This window comes from Canis lupus, chromosome 34 (genome assembly GCF_048164855.1).
Source record: "Canis lupus baileyi chromosome 34, mCanLup2.hap1, whole genome shotgun sequence".
Lineage (NCBI taxonomy): Eukaryota > Metazoa > Chordata > Mammalia > Carnivora > Canidae > Canis > Canis lupus.
The window spans coordinates 18,414,330-18,435,635 of record NC_132871.1 but is presented as its reverse complement, the minus strand read 5'-3'; the positions used below and the strand labels follow the sequence as shown (position 1 = coordinate 18,435,635).

The 21,306-nt window shown below is 36.9% G+C and overlaps 1 protein-coding gene across 2 annotated transcripts in view; it reads left to right on the top strand.

Annotated features, from left to right (window-relative positions):
- The window catches only part of B3GALT1 (beta-1,3-galactosyltransferase 1), a 503,619-nt gene that overhangs the window by 159,575 nt on the left and 322,738 nt on the right, over positions 1-21,306 (top strand). For both annotated transcript variants that reach the window (XR_012023653.1, XM_072810857.1), the window contains exon 2: positions 10,817-10,920. The gene's annotated coding sequence lies outside the window, so the exon portion shown is untranslated. The remainder of the gene's footprint in view (positions 1-10,816; positions 10,921-21,306) is intronic.

The following is a 21,306-nucleotide window of genomic DNA, read 5'->3' as shown; positions in this document are numbered from 1 at the left end:
AAAAGCTAAGACACTGGCGAATGCTTTTTATGTTTAAGAGTTCTCCCACTTATGAGCATATGTGCTTTTAAATGTTGGGATGATTTAAACCTCATACGTGGGAAGGAGGTTGACGGGTTAGCCTTTTGGAAAAAGGGAAAGAAGGACATAAATTAAAGGTGCTTAAAAAGTCATGTCAGCGAGTAGAGCTAGAGGTGTAGGATAAAATGACATCCTTGGCCTTCACATTTGTTGCTGCAGGCCATGCAATGTTGACCATATACAATAATGGTGCCTGAGTCTTTACATGAAAAATTGTTGCAAGGGCAGTTTAAGAATCTTAAGAAAAATGAAATGAGATGATTAGACAGAAGAAAGGAAAGATGATGCAGTGAGATCCTATAATAATGTGAGAGTAAGTTCCAGAGAAACATTTTTATGAAGTCTATAATGTATTACTTTAGTTTTATCCCGATTGTTAGTTATCAGACCATTTTATGGGCACTATAATGTCACCAGAAGTGCATGTCTAACAAAATAATAGAGTGCATTACCAATTCTTCTGTGATGACCACTGCAGAGAAACTATTAGACCCATTTGTCAATGTGCTTTGGTGTCTAATAGTTTTAAAAAATAGATGGTTGTGAACCCTATTCAACGTTTTAAAGATATTGTTTCTCCTCATACACAGTCCATTGAATCATCGGTGTTGAGTACCTCTATTTGTCCACCCATGCCTTTTCAGTAAGCTGATTGAAAAGTAAACAACAAAAACACATTTTGAATTACAGACTAGAAAATACTAACAGTGTGTGAATGGCATATGGAAAGTCTATTGTTTCAAACAGAAATGATATTTTTTTTACATTTTGGGTATTATGCCTAGAACATTAAAATCGAGTATATACAAAATAGATCTTCAAAATAGGAAAGTCTGCTTTGCAATAAAATAACTTAGAGGTCTGAGATAGTGAGGTGCATGCCTTTATAAAGAATTCCTTTACGATGGATGGATTTAGCAAGCTCTTTAAAAGCATAGCTTTAGATACTGTCTGTAGTTCTGTATTTACGCAAAGGAGTTTGCTTTACCAGTTCTAACTTCAGCCTTCATTGACTGATCTCATTGTCCTAATCCTTTATGATCCTAAATACACTACCCTTCACCTTTGCAACTCTTTTTGACAATTACTAAAATGGGTGAGTAAAAAAAAAATCCAAGGGAAAAGAGGAGAGAGAGAGAGGTTTTCCTAAAGCAAGAGTTACTGGTTTGCTTTCTGCCCTTGAATGAGTCGATTCTATCATTTGTTATAGGTGACTGAACTAGATGATCCATAAAGTGTCCCTGCTTGAGATCTACAATGCTATGATGGCTAAGTGAGGGCACTAAAATAAAAACTGTAAACAACAAATAAAAGCAAAAAGTCATGTGGAACCAACTTTCCAAAATTGCTTCCAATATTCAAAAACAGCTTTTTAAGTTAATATTCAGTGTTGCAGCATTTCAGATTGTATATCTTTAAATCCCAGATCTGCTACTTGCTAGCTCTGGGACCTTGGGCAGATCATCTTTTCCCTCCACAAGCCACAATTTCCTATTACCTACTCTGTTAAATAAGAATAATGATACTACTATATAGGTGAGGATTAAATAAGGTGGTGCAGGCAAACGTTTAGTACCAACTAAACGCTCAATAATGTTAGCATTTATTATTATTATCCAGATGTGTATTGGCAATGTTTAGCTTATTTTTCAGTTATTTATTAAAAAATATCCATGAATATTTTAAGTAGATTCCTTGTTGAGTGCTGAGCACAGTGCCCACATGGGGAGGGACGGGGACGGGGGCGGGGGTGGGGGAGTGGGTGAGGATTCCATGACCCATGAGATCATATGGCATGAGCCAAAACCAAGAGTCAGAGTCTTAACTCACTGAGCCACCCAGGGGTCCCAGGGCGCCTCTTTATCTAGATCTGCCTAGGTGACATTTCTACCTACTACAGCTGACTAGTTTGGTGACGGGTAACTATCAAGTTTGTTTTTTTCTCAATTTCTAGAGTAGATGTGGGGGAGTCACTAAATATTTGTCACCGAACTCTAGAATTTCAATTCTAATATAGGTTCAGGGAATAGGCCAGCTATATTTTCTTATTCTCCTTTCCCTATCTCTCCTTTTCTAGTCCAAAAGGGATTTTTATTGGTATCACTTCTCTGTTTTATAGAAAAATTGCTCCTATGGCATCACTTATTTTTTTTCCTACTCTTTCCAAGACCTAAACTCTTACCTCCAAGTCCTCTAGGATTTGACTCTTGATATTTAAATCCAAGCTTTTGGATTTTTTTTTTCCTTAAAGCTGCTGGTACTTGCAATTCAAAGCCTTGGTTTTAAAGACTGTTGTCTGTTGTCTGCACTGTTGACTTACAAAGGTCAAATTAATAGTTCAAAGGCCAAAAATGTGATTCTTTGTTCTCTCTGAATCAACCCTACCCTGAGGCATAGAGAAAGTATTCTTTGCTACTTAAATATAGTAGAAAAATAGAACTAAAAGAAATTGAAAAAAAATCAACACTTAGTTTAATAGCAAAGTACCGGGATCCCTGGGTGGTGCCGCGGTTTAGCGCCTGCCTTTGGCCTAGGGCGCGATCCTGGAGACCCAGGATCGAATCCCACATCGGGCTCCCGGTGCATGGAGCCTGCTTCTCCCTCTGCCTATGTCTCTGCCTCTCTCTCTCTCTCTGTGTGACTATCATAAATAAATAAAAATTTAAAAAATTTAAAAAAAATAGCAAAGTACCCTACTACAGAAGGATAGTCACAATGAAATAAAATGATATGTGTACTAGCTCCATAAGGTAAAACAAAAACAAAGCAACAAATGTGCCATATATATGTATATATGAGTGTGTGTTTTATATATACACATATTATGACATATATGCATATTATATATATAATGTTTATGAGCAGCATATATTATCACAAACTTTTTAAAAATCTTTGACCATGAGCATGATGTCTTGGTTGAATACTTCTAGCTATAAACATCAATTCATATATGGAATGCCTACTGTTGCAGAATTTCTTTTTCTTTAGTGCCTAAAGTTCTTGGTTACACTGCTTTGAAGAATGAAGAGGTAGACCAGAGTGGTGGGCAGCAAAGCCAAGTTTTTGAGCAAAAGTACAAAGCTCCGGAAGAGGGAGAGGACCCAAGAGGGTTGCCAATTTGGCATTTAAATCTAGGGGGTTTTGTATGGGCTCTTTGGTGTGAGCTGCCACCCAATCAAGTTTTTGTCTACAGACTGTGGTCAACCTAGTTGTTCTCATGGGAAGGGTGAAGGGCTCCTTCCAGCCTGGTGTAGAATCCTTTTAAAGGTGGTTTCCTCTTGGGGGTTGGGGAGCTTGTCCGTGCCTGCCTTTCTTACAACTGTCCTAATTCCTTACTACTATATGCCAGGAACTGGGGATAAACAAATGAAAAACAATGGGCATGTTCTACTAAATGCTAATCTACTAAACGCTGGGAATTTCTCAGTCACCAAGTAACATCAAAAATCTTCAAACTTACATCCCACCGTGTAGAACCTCCCAAACCTTACCTTTCCAAGGTATTCAAAGCCACACCTGAATCTTCACTTGTTCTTTCTGGTGGTGGAGTTAATTGTATTTGGCATTTCCTTCACCACTGCAGAGAGTACTGTTAGATCCCCAAAAGAGTTGCCTCAAGTACACAATTTTAAGACTGATTTCTAAAAAAGAAGGCTCTTTTAAATAAATAATATGCAGAAAGGTGTTTTCTAAATAATTAAAACTTACTTCCCACTTAATGCCTATCATTTCTCAAGATGCAACTCGTTTTTAGAAGACTAGGAAATGACTCATATAAATTTAAACAACGGAAATTTTATATATTTCCTTTCTTATTGGGTTTAAAATTGGATACAATATAAATTCATCTCTTTGCAGTCCTTTACTAGTAAAATTATCTCATAGTCTAATGAGATAGGCTATTGTCTATCTAATTTCTAATGTTTCTAAACTGAAATTTATAATATATCAAATCCTGAAAAGATTAATGGTATTTTGCAGCTATACAAGGGAGCTTTCAAAGGACTAGGTGGGTTTTTTTGGGTTTGTTTTTGAACAATGACATTTTTCTTAAGCCTTCTTTATTCTTTTAGTACATCATCTGATGGGAAATCCAGATGAATTAAAGATGATCATGAAATTTAAATAAATTAACTATTTCAGGACACCAGAACTTTATCTTTTAGAAAATATGTTTCCACAAATGCAAAATTTGAAACACACATTTTCCACAATATTTTAGGTCAGTTTTTCCTAAACTTGCATAATATATAGTGTCTTTTTAAGGGAAAAGCAAAAACAAGGACAAAAATATTCTCTGTGCCTCAGATATTAAATCATTTTTATTAAATTGTTACTTAAATATAAGGTATTTATGCCTATATCTTTTATGAAACATAATTACAAATAAAACACAAACAAATCTACAAATATGAGAAAATTCAATTTCACAATATTGGGTTTTAATGTAGCAGGAAATGTTTGGTTAAAATGAAATATTTGTTCACTACGTGAATATGGCATTGGCTTGTTACATACAAGTTCTTGTATCTAGTATGACAATATGGTGTGCAGTAAAATATTCTTCTAATATTTTGCTTGGGGAAACTCTTTTGGGATAGTATCTTCATTGTCTTTTTCTCTAACTCTGTTTTTATTAATAATTCCTGGTACCATGTATTTACAAACATGAACACTGGGTTCATATGAATATGTGACTGTAAAATACAGGTCTAGAAGACCCAAAAACCACTTAGGTTATTTCTTTAATTATTGTGGGAAATAAAAACACAAACATAAAAAAATTGTTAAAGGATAATTTTTTAAAAGGGCGAAGTCAAAACTATTATACAAGTATCAGAAAGGTGATTCTTTCATTCAATTATTAATGAGGAAATTAATAAGATGTTATGAACTCTCTCAATTGGGAATTCAAAATACCACATATACACAGTTGAGTCAGGAATGTTGAATCTACAAATAGATGTAAAACTGGCCTTTTCTCCTTGGGGGAAGTTTTCCCTCCACTAAATGGAATTTGCACATCTTTGGATAAGTATCATTTTAATTGTTCTCAGTAATCTATAATTTACAGCTTTATAAAATAATTCAAATTGCCCGCCAAAAGAATCAGATAGCCAAGAAGTGTGTGCTAGATAATGTCTCCTTTCCATAAAAGATGCTAAGTCTTCCTTTGGTCCATTTAACAATTTGTCCAGCCAGTATAATTAAGAAGAATATACAGACCCTATAGAACCTCCTTGGATCTCTATGGAAATCTTAGAGATCTCCTCAGCTCAGCTATTCCTCTTGAGAAATGATTTCTAGCTACAGATGAATGCCCCATCAAGCCCTTAGTCTTAAAGGTATTTGTAGCTCTCCATTCAAATATAAACACCAAGCAATCTGTTTGGATCAATGGAGTGACTTCTAAAGGATGAGAAATTCTGATAACTAACCCCAGATCTTTTATATGTGAAAATTTTGTCCAGTGGCAGAGTTACAATGGTAAGCCAATTTTTTTTCAATAAGAATGATTGAATTTTCTTTCTCTTCTTCTCATTTCTTTTTTCTTTTCCTTCCTTCCTTCCTTCCTTCCTTCCTTCCTTCCTTCCTTGGAGAACAATTACCACATACCAGGTACTGCATTAAGTATTTTATATATTTCATTAAATATCACAATAAGCCTATAGATGTGTGTGTTTTATGAAATGAGGAAATTCTCCCTGAACTAATCGCACTTTAAATATTAAAGAAAAAGTTATTAGATGAAAAACAGGGCAAAACCAAATGTATATTTAATGAGATCTGTAATAATAATTAGGATAATATCTTAAGGACTTCGGTGACACATGTTGCCCCAGAGTTAGAATCTCAGTCACTATTTATGGAACACATCCTAGTCCTTCCCACTTCATCTGGGAAACTGAGTGTCCAACTTACATTTTTTACATAGGGCTGTGTATGCATTTGTCACAATGCTTGCCAAATGGTATTAAATTATCTTTTTATCTGTTTATGTGTTCTTACCATCGTTAAACTGTGAGTTGCTGTAGAAGGGCCATGTTTATTCACGTACCTATAGTGACTTGCATGTTGACTGGCACATACTAGCAGCTAAATAAATACCTTTGAATTTGTCTAAGGTATGCATATACAATAAAGCTAATTCCTAAAATTTAACTGCTAGAATAATTCAGTTCTAATCACTAATTCCAAAGATTCTATTTCCTCTTTCAAAATATTTCAGTGTTATTATATAGATTTTAGTATTTAATAAGTCCATTGAGTCTGGAGATGTTTAAAATTTGCTCTAAGAACACATGACAGTCTTGTCTTATCAGATACAAGCCAACAAACAGAATGCCATGCTGTGACATCTCTTTGAGACTTAATGAGGAAGGAGGCTGTGACAATACAAAAAATCATTTAAAAATCATCTAGAATTTTGCACCACAATTATATATCTAATGGATTGAGATTGAGAAAATCTTAAGTGCCAGTATATATATAAGGTTCCTCAAATCTCCCAAACTCAACACCATCTTTCTTTCTTTAAAGTATTTCTTAAAATACCAGTGAATATCAAAGAATGACTAAGGAACTGGGAACACAGGGAGCTGATATTTACATTGGCAGAAAGAAAGAATAGCAACCAAGCTAAAGTGAGATTGGTAGAGTGAAAATTAGAGAAGGAAAAATTAAAGTAAAATGCTAGGAAAGTGTTCCATTGTGTTAACTATTCTAATCATCAAGCTATTTGGTTGGGGGATAAAAATAAAACATGAGATTTAAAAAAATGCATTACTTTGTCAAAATATACACATTCCTTAAATATTAAATATGTTAAAACTACATAAACAGGAACTGTAATTCCTAATTACCAGTAGAGGATTTCTTTTGAATTTGTCACTGACCAGAGTTAGAAAATAATAAAAGTGTCATTTGACAGTTTGAACTACAATCTGACAATATTTTCTGTGGATATATGGAATGGGTCTCATGTTTGAGAAAATTAATTAGAGTTCCAGTTACTTTAGAATTTTAGTGGCCATTCTTGGTGCTGCCAGGAGAATGCAACCGAAACCCTAAACTGGTCAGAGCCTGGGAAAGATGGTAGAAGTAAGAGGTTATGGATGTCTGTGTAATTAAATACAAATCATCCATTATCCATCATGGTCTTGGTTTAAAGTACACTTCTCATTTGAAGGCTAATTTTTTAAATACTATTTCTAGCATGTTTCCTCTTAAAGCAATCTTTAAAAAATCATGTTGGTTTTCTTCTAGATAGTTTCACAAATAAACAACAAAAATAGTCTTCTTTTTTTTTTTTTTTTTTAAATAGTCTTCTTTAGAAGGCTTGGAAATTCAATAATTATATGGTTCATGTTTCATTTATTTGTTTTTAAAATATATTATTTCATCTTTTTGATTTTATAAATGACTTCTCTCATTTTGGAAAGAATTTTGATCGACTAGGTTAGAAAACCATAGGGATGCCTGGGTGGCTCAGCGGTTGAGTGCCTGCCTTCGGCTCAGGGTGTGATCCTGGAGTTTCAGGATCGAGTCCCACATCCCTGCATTTGAGCCTGCTTCTCGGTCTGCCGCCTATGTCTCTGCCTTTCGTTCTGTGTCTCTCCTGAATAAATAAAGAAAATCTAAAAAAAAAAAAAAAAAAAAGAAAACCATAAAAAGGAACAAGATGATTTTTTTATACTAGTTAGACAAAGGAAAATTTTCATATGCTTTAAAAATTTGATTGTCGGGATGCCTGGGTGCCCAGCAGTTGAGCGCCTGCCTTCAGGCCAGGGCGTGATCCTGGAGTCCCATTGGGCTCCCTGCATGGAACCTGCTTCTCCCTCTGCCTGTGTCTCTGGCTCTCTCTCTCTCTGTGCCTCTCATGAATAAATAAATAAAATCTTTAAAAAAATTGGATTCCCACAGAGGGACTTCATTTAAAAGTGTGGTCAGGGGTGGTGATAAGGAAGTGGCATTTACCTAAAAGTACTTTATGTTGGAATGCTTATGGTTATACTTTGCTCGTGGTTATACTTTGTATATCGAATACTGTACCTATCACAAGCTTGGATTTATGGTGAGTATGCATAATGCTGTTGTTGGGAGAGCCTGCAAATCCCTCCTTGGCAGCAGAGTCACCAGAAGTAGATGCACCTGTCTTCCCAGCTGGGATTTGCTCATGGGAAAGAGGGTCATTTAACACCATGTTGTCCTCATGGACAGCTGTATGTATAAGCTGCCGTAGGGTGTGGAAGACCTAAATTCAGTTTTAAAAAAAGACTTTAATGTCCAAATGAAATTTGACATGAAAAATATTTTGATGTTTTGATTCAGTCAATTTAGAGAATATTTAGGCTTGGTTTAATAGAAAAACATTATTTAGTTTGCTTTAGTCTGATTACTCTAACAGCTTTTAATGACTGAGTGAACACCAATATTTTCAGCTCAGCTTAGCTTGGGGTTTAGCATAAAATAGTTCATTCTGTTTTGATGCAAGTTCTTACGTAAAACATGGACCTTCTCTCAGTGCTGCAGCCATAACTCTTTCTCTTTGTCCATTTTAATTGTCTATTTTCCTCCACCAGACTCTAAGCTCCACAATAGAGGCTGTATCTCTTTTGCTAACCATCATTTTTTCTAGCATGCTGCCATTGTGCTAACTCTGGATATATTTATGTGTAATAAATCTTTGTTAAGTAGATCCATAAATGAAAGAATGAAGAATTACTTTTCACTGGCCAGGAAGGAGGTGAAGACTCCTTCCTACAAAGTAGGTGATCTCTGAAAATCACTCCAAAACTGAGAGATCTCTTTGAGTCCCTTTGTTTTTTATTTTTTATTAAGGTATTTACTTATAATATAATTTATAGTAAAATGTAGATTTTATGGGCACAGGTCCATGGAGTTTTTTCAAATGTTTCTACTTACATAAGGAACTATCTCAATCCAGATACAGAATTTTTGAAGCCCCTGGGTGGCTCAGTCAGTTGACTCTCAGTTTGGGCTCAGGTCATGATCTCAGGGTTGTGAGAGCGAGCCCCACTTTGGGCTCTGCACTCAGTGCAGAGACTGCTTGTCCCTCTCCCTTTGCCCCCCCCCAATAAAATCTTAAGAAGAAATACAGAATTTTTCCATTATCCCAGAAAGTGCTCTCCTACCATTTTCCAGTTAATCTCTCACAACACTGTTCTGATTATCATCATAACCTCTTTTTTGCCTTTTCTGGAGCTTCATATAAATATAACCATAACTGAATAAAGTATGCACTTGTTTTGTCTGTAATAATAAGATTAATAAGGAAGGGCTGTGCTATTTTAAAAAGCTGCTGTATGACTCTTACTTGGAGGATTTATTGTCCTGCCTATCCCATTCTCTAACCATTTGCTCTTTAAGAATTTCGAAGATAGGGGCGCCTGGGTGGCTCAATAGGTCAAGCATCTGCCTTCAGCTCAGGTCATGATTCCAGGGTCCTGGGATGGAGCCCCATGTCCGACTCCCTGCTCAGCGTGGAGCCTGCTTCTCCCTCTCCCTCTGCCTGCCACTACCCCTGCTTATGCTTTCACACACTCTCTCTCCCTCTCAATAAATAAATAAAATCTTTTTGAAAAAGAATTTCAACGATATACAGAATAAGATTCTTAGAAGTAGAGTTCAGAAGTACCATCAAACTTATATTATTGTAACTGTGGGCCTCTATACACAGATTGACAAATCAAGCTGATCAAGAGAGGCATATTTTAGGGGTGGGAATGCAGCCTGTCTTCCTGACTTCTCTGAGCTTTACACAGCACTACACCATCGGTTTCACTTATCCTCGAGATAGTTCTATGGGTAAACATATGTATGGGTAATAAATGGGAGAGGTTAAGAAAGAGCTCCAAAATTAGGTATTTCCACTAAAAGTCTTCTTTAAAATGTATTTTCAGTAACATATAGCTCTTTGTGGCGTAGAGGATGGTGTTTGAGTAGAATTGCAAAGGAGGTTTGCAAAGAACTGTAGTCAGTTTGCAGGCAGTGGAAAGAGGCTTGCCAACTGAAGCCTGTAGAAAATGGATTCATCGAATTAGAGCAGTCCATGATCAACTGCCAGAGACGGCTTATTTTCTTTGCTCATTCCAAAAAAAAAAGAATGCCTGAAACTTTGTGGTGATGGAAGGCTATCTTATAGAACATACTGGCAGAGAGCACTTTTTCACTGGCTCAGGTCAGTATTGTTACAGACGTGATGCAGTACTTAGGGCTCTGGTAGAGATCTTTAGGTCAGAAAAAAATTAGGCATAGGAGATTAGGGACCAAAACGTGTTAGTTTATTTCATCAGAGTAGAGCAATGAAACAGCTTTAGCAAAGCCTCAGACAGGACTAGCTAAGCCTAACAATTTTCAACTTCTTTTGCAGAAACGTTTGCTATTACTAACGAGATCAAGGAATAAAATCGTGATCTAGGGAAAGGAAGTAAATAATCATGAAAAGTAGTAAATATGATGTTATAACAAGGAAAGACTCCATTCATTCAAAGCCGGATGAGGGGGAGATTATAAATGATTTGAGAGGAAGAGAATTCCTTCTTCAAGTTAAGTGTTCTGTAAATGCTGATTAGTTTGTACAAGATGGCTTGAGGCAAGATATGTGGCAATTTCATGAAGTGGCAAAAAGAGAATCTGAACTTGAAAAAGAATGTTAATATTAGCTGAAGCGTACCAAGGTTATTTTTAATGTATTTTTCTTCCCCCTCAGACCCGGTAGAGACACTTCAAGAGCTGCTTAATCCCGGAGTGGAGGGAGTGTGTAAAGACCCTGACGCTTTACCCTGAGACAAGTTCAGAAGTTTTCCTTGTAGGGTAAGAGATGATTCCTACTTTTGGTTTTGTTGTCTTTGAAAATTAATGAAATTGTGAGGTGAAATGAGTTGGTATTCACAGAAGTAGTAGGATGCTCTGAATTTGTTTATAGCTTTGTAGTAGCTCGTGCCTTACAGCCTTTCGTGTGAAACATGTTCAGAAAAAGTTCCTTGGGCAGGTATCATCGTTATGTTCGAAATAGGATGTCATGTAGAAACAATGGGAATTGCAAAACACCAATCTAACAATTTTGGATTAAAACATTATTAGCAGAGATTCTCTAGTCAGGTGCTTCTCAGCCTTTTTCTTATCATGCCCACATAGAAAAGGACAATACTTCTGCGAGAGATGGCAGAGGCTGCTTACTACCAGAGACCGCTGGCCCTGGTCATCAGACCAGACCCAGAACAGCTCCAGGGCCGAAGGGTTTGAATCTCAGTACGTCTGTAAACCATTATTTGGGGGAGCTCTATCCTTTTTGAAAACACTAAAGTGTCCCCAGCTTTGTCTGCATCTCAATGACTGGAATCTGGGTTTAGAGGAGTTTCTTTTACAGAAAAAAACAAAACAAAACAAAACAAAACTCTGGGTCCCCAATTTTCATATGAAGTTAACTTGATCTAAATAAAGATTGACCAATATCCCTGACTTTATATCAAGAAAATTGAACCTAAAATAGTTTCTTCATCCTTTCTGTTAGTACAATAATAAAGAATCTCTCCCCTAGAGAATCCACAGGTACATTTCAATTCTGGCAAGGCGCCTTGTTGTCCTAGGGCTCTGGGGAAGTTGACAAAATCTGCCTTAACAGTCATGAGGGCTCCCCTGAGTCTGAGATGTGCATAGCTCAGGTCTCACTTCAGTATTTGGTTTAGGTTGAGTAAGGTTGTTAGCTGTCTTTGTTATTATTTAAAAAGAAAAAAACCCACAAATGTTCAACAGATTGGGGGCCTGATTCAAACTCAGACTGAATATTGCAGAATTATGGGTTTCAGGCTAATGGGACATGGATACTCTCTGGTATTTCTTCTTGCCTTATTCCAATATTATCACAGGTACCAACATAATGATGATTTCAAGAATAAAGTGGTAACAACAGGGATGAGATGCCCAGTTCTATCACCATGAAAGACCGGCACAAAATACTGTTTAGTCACAATATTAGAAGTTGTCTTATCTTACCAGGATTTTTGCCTTGATTTGGTTTGGTTTGTTTTTAAAACCTTTAGTGTCTTTGGCTTTGCTGTTTTTGTTTTGTTTTGTTTTGTTTTTTAATTTTTAGTTAACAATTTTTTTAGAGTAGTTTTAGGTTAACAGAAAAATTAATTGGAAACTATAGAGAATTCCTACATATCCTTCCCCAAAGCACATAATTCCCCCTATTAGTAACATCTTGTATTAGTATGGTGCATTGTTATAATTAATGAACAAGTATTGGTAGGTACATTATTATGAATTAAAGTTCATTACTTGTGTGAATTTACTCTTTTTATCGTCCATTCTTTGGATTTTGAAAAATGTATAATGACGTATTTCCATTGTTGCTATATCATATAGTGTATCATCTAGTACTATATAGGACATAAAATGGAAAATACAGAATATTTTGACCATGCCCAAAATTTCATGTACTTTCCCTATTTGTCCTTCCCTTCCCTCCCTAAAACCTGGCAACTTCTGATCCTTTTACTACCTCCAGAATTTTGACTTTTCAAGACTGTCATGTAATTGGCAATCATACAGAAGACAGCCATTTCAGACTGGCTTTTTCCACTTAGCAATGTTTCACTTAGCTTTGTCTTTTTGTGGCTAGATAGCTCATTTCCTTTTATTGCTGAATAGCATTCCATTGTATGAATGTACCGTAGTTTGTTTATCCATTTTTTATTGAAGGACATCTTGGTTTCCTCCAAGTTTGACAATTATGAAAAAAATGCTGCTCTAAATAGTTCTCTGCAGACTTCTGCATGGACATAAGTTTTCAACTTATTTGGGTATATTTCAAGGAGTGTGATTACTGGATCATATTGGTATGAGTTCCTTTAATTTTGTGAGAAACCTCCACACTGCTCTTCAAAATGGCTGTGTCATTTTGCATTCCCAATGAACAAGAGCTCTCGTTGCCTTACATCCTTACCAGAATTTGGTATTGTCAACGTTTGAATGTTATTCTAATAGATGAGTAGTGTTTTCTCATTGTCTTAGGTTTTTAATACGATGTATCACAAGAGAGATTGTGACTGCCCAGAATATTCTGAACACTTAGCCCCTAGAAATTTCTTTAGTATTTAGTGTTTTCATATGGTGATGAAAATGATTAATAATATGGGTTTTCCCCTGGTAACATCCACTGTGATAATGTATTTTTATGAGATGAAAGTGTATGTACACTCAAGTGTATATTTATGTGTATCTGTGTATCTGTGTATGTCTACTATTTTCTATTTTTCTTAAAGGAGATCATAGGCAAAGACTTTTCTAATAATATACCATTGAAATGAAAATATGCAGAGTAAATCAAAGATATTTTTGTTTCTAAAAATGAAGTATGAGTATTCTATAGATCCTGATACTATAACAGGCCGTGCTTGATGTTAATATAAAGCTAGCTTTCTGGCATGAGTAAGCCATTTCAAATTAGGCATTCCTAGATTTTTCATTCCGTTAAGTCCCCCCATGTAGATATAGCTATAGGAAGAAATTCCTCGTTGTCCTTCCAAGTTACAATAATTTTTCTGTGGGCATGATGCATGTTTATGCTTCAGATTTGATTATATGGCTTTGTAAATACATCTGAGGAGATAAGGGCAGCCCGGGTGGCTCAGAGGTTTGGCGCCGCCTTCAGCCCAGGGTTTGGTCCTGGAGACTCGGGATCGGGTCCCATGTGAGGCTCCCTGCATGGAGCCTGCTTCTCTCTCTGCGTGTGTCTGTGCCTCTCTTTCTCTCTGTGTCTCTCATGAATAAATAAATAAAATCTTTAGAAAAAAAAATCTGAGGAGATAAACTCCCATTCTGGAGGGTGACCTTCTCAAGTACAAGGACTACTCCTTCCATAACTCTGTCTTTAAAACATAGCACAATGCCTGTGTCAAAGGAATAATCTTCACAATACTTGTTAAAGTAAGGAGAGTGGAGTTTTGCAGAGGGGACAGAGATGGGGCTCCATTCGTAATATAACCAGGACAAGGAGGGATCTAGAGCCAAGGATTAGAGTGAGGATTAGAGGATAGAAAATTGCTGAGGCAAGGGAAATTCTCACTAGACTGAACCATAGGATTCTCACTGAAGGCAGGCCAGGGGGCTAAGATATAGAGGATGGAGGATAAATTTGATCTAATATCAAGGATCATCAAATACCAAGGGAAGAGGGGTCTCACTAAGTGAACTCAGCAGTATTCTTGCTAAAAATGGACTAAGCAGGCCAAAGAGAGAAACCAAAATTAGAGCTTAGTTGAGAAGGGGATTTGGTCCAGGACAGAGTCTTTGTCACCTGACACCTAGTAGAATTTTAGTGAACATGTATTATGGTATTATATAGATGTGTTTCTAACAAATACTATAGAAATCTATTAACGAAGTCCTAAAGACAACAGGCAGGCATTATGATTTAACAAAAGAGGAAGATCTCTTTAAATCATCTAAATAATTTTGTGTAATGTTCAAGTGTAAGCTATTAAACAGAGCATGGATCTGTTTAAAAAATTAAATGACTAATATACATGAGCAGTTTCTAAGTGCAAAGCAGAATCTTAACGATGACAGAAATGTGCAGATAAAGTAGACATGTTCTTACTTTCTAAAAATAATACACTTTAGTGGAGGAGGGTTGGGGGAGAAGGGAAGAATTGTGTTGTATTAGTGACAAAGATTAAATATATATACAAATTTTATAGAGAAATAGAATAAAATGGATCTTAACCCTAGGATGTACCTTAAATTGGACTAAACTTTTTTTTTTTTAAGATTTTATTTATTTGAGAGAGAGAGAGCCGACCGAGAGAGAGAGCATGAGCAGGGGGAGGGGCTGATGGAGAGAAAGCCCCACTGAACAGGGAGCCAGATGCAGGGCTCACCTTAGGACCCTGGGATCATGACCTGAGCCCAAGGCAGATGCGTCACTGACTGAGCCACCCAGGCACCCCTAAATTAGACTCAATTTTAAAACTAGATTGCAAATTCATTGACATTGTAGTACATGGAAACTTGATTTTCTAAACATTGGCATGCATAAAAATTACCATGAGTCTTTGTTTAAATTTTATTCTCTTAGGCGCCACACTACAGCATCTGAGTAATTTGAAGGATCAGTGATTTTTCACTCTTAACAAGCACTCCAGGTTATTCTGTTACAAGGACCTGTGGGCTATGCTTTAAAGAATGCTGATCTGTACCATTTACAATTTTCCTCCCTGTTGTGTGGTTGATGTTAGAAAGTACCCCCTGAGAAGAGGGTGGTAGAGAGATCAGCCCAAATATAGGAACCAAAAGAATGTGCCAGCAAGATTAATTTCATGGCCCCTTACACTGGTGTGGTTGAAGGAGGATTGTCCTACAAGTCTGAAAATGAGAGAGCAAGCTAATCAGAGACACCAGCACAAAAACTATGTCCGAGATTAGAACATTTTTAGAAAGAATGAAATACATATTTTGTTAATAGAATAAATATTTTCTAAATAGATAAAATATAGTACAATTACATCAATATTCAACAAATTATTTATTTCAAAGATATAAGTTATGATATCTGTAATTATAGGGGAAATGATAAATACCCAAGAAGTCCAAAAGTGACTAAGTTAATTAGTATCACTATCCCAATGTAATATAATTTTCACTGCTTTAAAGAATGATGTTATTTAGAAAGTATCTAACATATGTGATATAAAAAGAAAAATGAGAAAGGATATGACTGTTTATGCATAATATATGTTTGTATATGTGGTGAAATTTCACGTGTTTTGAATTTTAAAATTTTCTTAGGTATTATATGTTAGTCACAAAATCAAATACTAGAATCCAATGATATCTAGAATCAGATGCTTTGGTCATGAATTTTTATTTTTAATAGTGGTAAATAATAATTTAAAATATTATTAAATAATATTATTTAAAATAAATAATTTTTTACTTTTGGCCAGACCCACCATCTTCTAGTAATTTACTGAAATAACCAATACAAAGGGAAGAGGATAGACACCTGATATATATGCTCTAGGTCTTTTAGGAAACATAGGGTTGCTTCCTTTGGCTGTATACATGCCAATCTGCAAGAAAGGTGATATTATAGGGACGCCTGGGTTGCTCAGTGGTTGAGCATCTGGCTTCAGCTCAGGGTGTGATCCTGAGATCCCAGATGGAATTCCTCATCAGTCTCCTAGCAGGGAGCCTGCTTCTCCCTCTATGTCTCTGTCTCTTTCTCTCTCTCTCTCTGTCTCTCTGTCTCTCTCTCTCTCTGTCTCTCATGAATAAATAAATAAATCTTAAAAAAAAAAAGGAAAGGTGATATTTTAGATATCAAGGGGATGGCACTGTTCAAAAAGGAATACCCTACAAATGTTACCATGACAAGACTCGAAGAGTCTATAGTGTTACACTGCATGCTGTTGGCATTGTAAACAAACAAGTTAAGGGCAAGATTTTTGTCAAGAGAATTAACATATCTACTGAGCATATTAAGCCCTCTGTCTAGAGAGCTTCCTGAGTAATCAGAAGGAAAATGATTAGAAAAAGAAGGAAGCCAAGGAGAAACTTACTTGGGTTCAACTAAAGTGCCAGCCTGCTCCCTCCAGAGAAGCACACTTTGTAAGAACCAATGGAAAGAAACCTGAGCTGCTGGAATCCATTCCCTATATGAAGCCATGGCTTGATAAGTGAAAACAAAACAAAAAAAACCTCTGGACTGTAAAAATGTTTCTTTTAGTTGAGTAGAAGTGCGGTATGCTTCCCTCAAAGAAATATCTAAGACAAGATAACAACAACAATAAAAATCAAAAAACAAAAAAGTAAATAATTTTTAAGTAAAAAGGTGTTTTGAAATTATGTTATTAGTAAGCTTCAGGTAAACTCTAAAGCTAAAGCAGTGATACCCCCACTTGGCCAATTATTAGAATTGTATGGGGGACTTTTTGAAAACATGGATTCCTTAGATTCTGGACAAGTAGTCACATTTCTGCAGTTCTGAGTTTAGCTTTGGATTCTGAATTTTTTGAGTACTGTATTGATGGCCTTATTGATTAGCAAAGGTTGGTGACCACTGTTGTGGGAAAGACAATTATGTCTTCAAGAATTTCTGCAGTGATCAATGTATGACCAAAAAATGCAAGTCAAAATAATGTCAAATTCTAGAATGTTTCATGTATATAACATAGTAAATAAAGTAGAAGTTTAGAGAAGAGGAAGAATAACATGAAGAGGATTACATGGGAGGACTTCTTGAACAAGAACCTCGTAAGCGTCGGTGGCAGAGATAGAGTAAATGCTGCAGAACTGTCATCATCTTAGCAACCTTCATGTTAAGATGCAGAGTGATGACACTGTGAGACACTTGGAGGTGTCAGTAACACAGTTGGCCCATTTGAGAATGCCAGCTCTTTCATCAATCCAATCTCTGCATCCTTTCCCCAGAGGCCCAGGGCCCTTTCAGGCTTTTCCTCCCAAGCTGGATCTTGGTTTTGAGGCAAGGGCTGACTCTGCTTGAAGAGGCTTTTCAGCACTCCAGGATGGGAAGGCATGTGAAGCCTATAAATCAGTGTTTCTTAAGGTGAGGAAAGGCACATCAGAATATTTGTGCAAAGACAAAATTTTTGTTATTTATGTTTAAGGGATTATGGCTGTTAAAAGACAGAGAATTAATCACAGAGTAAGATGAAGTTGAATGTTTACCAATAGATATGGTTTGCTTTCCCAGAACATGAAAGGTGCAGTTGAGAGTCATTTCAGTGACGGGGACCTCATACACCCAAGTCAGCCAAGTGTCTTTCTTCTGTCGACTTAATTTCTTCTTTAATACAAATGCTATTGTTTAAACTTCTATCCTTCTAGCGTATGTTGCCTAAACTGACCGTAAATTCATTTTATGCCACATGGGACCTATGAGTAGGAGGTCAACAATTATTTCTTAAAAGAAAAAAGCTAATAGCAGCTTGACTAGAGTCCACTGAGGAAAGGGCATGAGTGAGGCTGGACATGACTGGTACTGAGCAGGGCATCAAGTCTCACACTAAGGAATTTTTACTTGGCCTTACAGTGAAGGATTCTGAGAAGGATAATGAGAGGATAAATGTGAGTTTTGAGGGAGAAAATCAGCCAACAGTAAAGAAGATGGATTAAAGAGAGGAAGAACAGGAAACACAATTAGCATGCTAATTAGCTAATTACCATGAGAAGAAACCTGGACTAGGCTGTTGGCAGTGTAAAGAAAAAGAAGGCAGATAACAGCAAAGTTTTTCAACTCAATTAGAGTAATACTGATTAATCACCTACTAAGTGCCAATCACTGTTCGAGGCCACTGGGACATCAGTGAACAAAATGGAGCATATGTCTGTCAGGAAGACAAACATAAGAAGCAATAACTAATAAATATAATAAATAATATACTATATATATTGGAAATCTTAGATGTTACAGAAAAAGAAAACTTTGAGCAGAGTAAGGCAGGGAAGGGTAGGAGTCTGCACTGTTACATTGGATGGTCAGGGGAAGCCTCTGAGGAGCAGAGGTTTGAGGAAGGTGGGAGTGAGACAGTACCCTGAGGGAAGAGCCTTTCAGGAGGAAGGAAAAGGAAGGGCAAAGACCCTAAAGTGGGGATGTGTCACTAATAGCCAAACATTTTGAATTTAAAATCTATCCCAAGGCAGGATGCTCAGATGTACCCCTCACCAACTACTGAAAAAAAAGGATTCTGCTGCTAGGAAGGATCTTCTTCCTTTACAGTTCTGCCTCAGGCCAAAATGGGTTGAATTTCAAAAGGACAAAAGAAATAGAAGAGTGAATTAGGGAGTCAGCCTTGGGCCATGCCTGCAGTTGAAGTCTGTGGGAGAAAATGAAGGAGATAGAAGTCAGAAAAAAAAAAAAAAAACAGTATCTAATCTGTCCTTAGAGTTGTAGAAAGAGGGCTTGGCCAAGAAAAGGGGATGCCCAGGTACTGAATGGTGCAAAAAGATTACAGAGAATACAGACTGCAGGAACAACAACAACAAAAAACAACCCAATGGGATTGAGAGAAGGGGTGTTGGAGTTATGAAGGCCATTGACCCGAGAGAGCAGTCTCAGTTAATTAAGAACACGGGATTACAAAACACTTAACTGGTCATTTTTCCTATACCAGGAACAATGGGGAATCTGTACTGTTAAAGAATTGGTAGTTGCCTAGAGTTGATTTTCAGCAATCCATTAAAGACATTTTAATAATGTTCTGAAGTCTATCTTTGGTAGAAAGTGTTGACAAGTTAGAAAGAGTAAAATGAAATGTGTTAGGCTTCCAACTAAGGACGTATGCAATTTCCCCTTCCCCTTTGCTCTTCCCATCTGCTCTGATTTCATAACTAGGCACAGTATTGACATGTTAGAGAATTGAAGTCTCCACATCCTTTGGTGGGGAGATGTTGCAGTATTGCTCAATTTGCGGAAATTCTCTGACCTGAAGTAGTTTTCCTCAGGTCTTCACCAAAGCTTGTATTTTATTAATGCATCAAGTCTTTTTCTAGGACGCAGTGATGTTCTGGTTTTAAAAGGCCAACAGAGGGATCCCTGGGTGGCGCAGCGGTTTGGCGCCTGCCTTTGGCCCAGGGCGCGATCCTGGAGACCCGGGATCGAATCCCACATCGGGCTCCCGGTGCATGGAGCCTGCTTCTCCCTCTGCCTGTGTCTCTGCCTCTCTCTCTCTCACTGTGTGCCTATCATAAATAAATAAATTTAAAAAAAAAAAAAAAAAAAGGCCAACAGAAACATATGCTTATGCTAGGGTTAAAAGTGGAGCCTGTCAATATTTGGTAGCCTTTTCAATAGCTCCCTTATTGGAATTTTTAAAAAAAGATTATGAACAGTAAGATACAGCAATAAGTAATAATTCAATACATTTATGTTAGAATGTTAATAAAAAATGTACAGAAGTCAGGGATTTATAAAACTGGTACAAGCAGCCATGCTTCCTGCTTCCTGTGCTATGACCTAGAATTCATTCTTTAAGACATTTTTTTTATGTAACGTAGTGAGCCTCTCAGAAAAAGTGCTTTGAAAGCAGTGGGAGATTAGCCATTTAAAGAATGGAGAAACATCTTAATGTAAGAAAAGAGATGGACTTTTACTCTGGAAAACACGGAAAGTGTGTTCAAGTTGATGTGATAGGTGGTGTAAGTTATTTGGAATTTCGGGATTGACACTAAGGAAACTTCTGAAGATCATATTTATATTTAAGGCCAATCCCTTTGCCCTTATTCTCTTCTTGCCTCTTTTCTTCCAGATTCCCATCATCTTGCACCTATTAAAATCTGCTCAGAAAATGATCCACTGTCAGTCTTTTATAACATCATATGAATTTAAGTGTCTTACTTGTCCCAAGGGTATTTACATTTTAAACAGGGAAGGAAGGTTGCATCTCCATTTAAAAAATTCACCAACTCTCAGAGCGCATGAGTGGCTCAGTTAAGCATCTGCCTCCAGCTCAGGTCATAATTTCTGATCCCTGGATGGAGCCCCATGCCAGGCTTCCTGCTCACTGGAATCTGCTTCTCTCTCTTTCTCTCCCTTTTTGCCTTCCCTACTGCTTGTTTCTCTCTCTCTCTCTCTCTCTCTCTCTAATAAAATCTTTAAAAATAAAAGAAAATAATTACAAATCAGCCTGCTTAGATCAGTATGAAAGACCTGAGAAATTTTATGGGTCATTTCTTGATTTGGTAGTTGCATTTGGCGCAGCGGTTTAGTGCCTGCCTTTGGCCCAGGGCGTGATCCTGGAGACCTAGGATCGAATCCCATGTTGGGCTCCTGGTGCATGGAGCCTGCTTCTCCCTCTGCCTATGTCTCTGCCTCTCTCTCTCTCTGTGTGACTATCATAAAAAAATAAATAAATAAATAAATAAAGACATTAAAAAAAAAAAAGATTTTATTTATTCATGAGAGACACACAGAGAGAGGCAGAGACACAGGCAGAGGTAGAAGCTGGCTTCCCGCAAGGAGCCCGATGTGGGACTCGATCCCGGACCCCAGGATCACACCCTGAACCGAAGGTAGACGCTCAACTGCTGAGCCACCCAGCATCCCCGATAGTTGCATTTTTGTATATGCTTTTGCTAGCATTTTATAGCAAAGGAATTATATAGTTCCCAAAATTGCAACATGATGAGATTCTCATTGCTTTTAATTAACCTGCCTTTTTCTTTCTTAACTCC